Raw genomic sequence first — 529 nt, 5'->3', positions numbered from 1 at the left:
TTTTTTTTTTTTTTTTTTTTTTCATGTTGTCAAAGAGTTAAACAATGATATTTTTTCGTTTTGTCAAAGAGTTGAACAATGAAAATAGATGGCGAGTGCCGAATCGAATTGATCGGGTCATGTAGGAACAAGGTTCAAGTCTACTAGTCTGTTAGGATGCCTCAGCTACATACATCACTACACTTCTACTTGACAATTGTGATGATATATAGCTTATCTCGCCGTGACCTTCTCTTGAATTCTAAATTTTTTTGTCACTCCATCCCTGCAAGGGCAAAGAACCCATCGTTGTCTCGGCTGTGTTATTGGAGGCTCTGGGGAAGTCAGAATAGAAGAGCACTTATCTTAGGGTGAGCTTACTACTTAGATACTTTCAGCAGTTATCCGCTCCGCACTTGGCGACCCAACGTTTACAGTGTTCAACTCTTAACACGAAGAGCACTCCGCACTTGGCTACCCAGAGCATTCAACATGAAAAAATCATTGTTAAACACGAAAAAACCAAAAAAAAAAAAAAAAAAAAAAAAAA

This window comes from Cucurbita maxima, unplaced genomic scaffold (assembly GCF_002738345.1).
Source record: "Cucurbita maxima cultivar Rimu unplaced genomic scaffold, Cmax_1.0 Cma_Scf00021, whole genome shotgun sequence".
Classification (NCBI taxonomy): domain Eukaryota; kingdom Viridiplantae; phylum Streptophyta; class Magnoliopsida; order Cucurbitales; family Cucurbitaceae; genus Cucurbita; species Cucurbita maxima.
Note: the sequence above shows the minus strand (reverse complement) of the source record.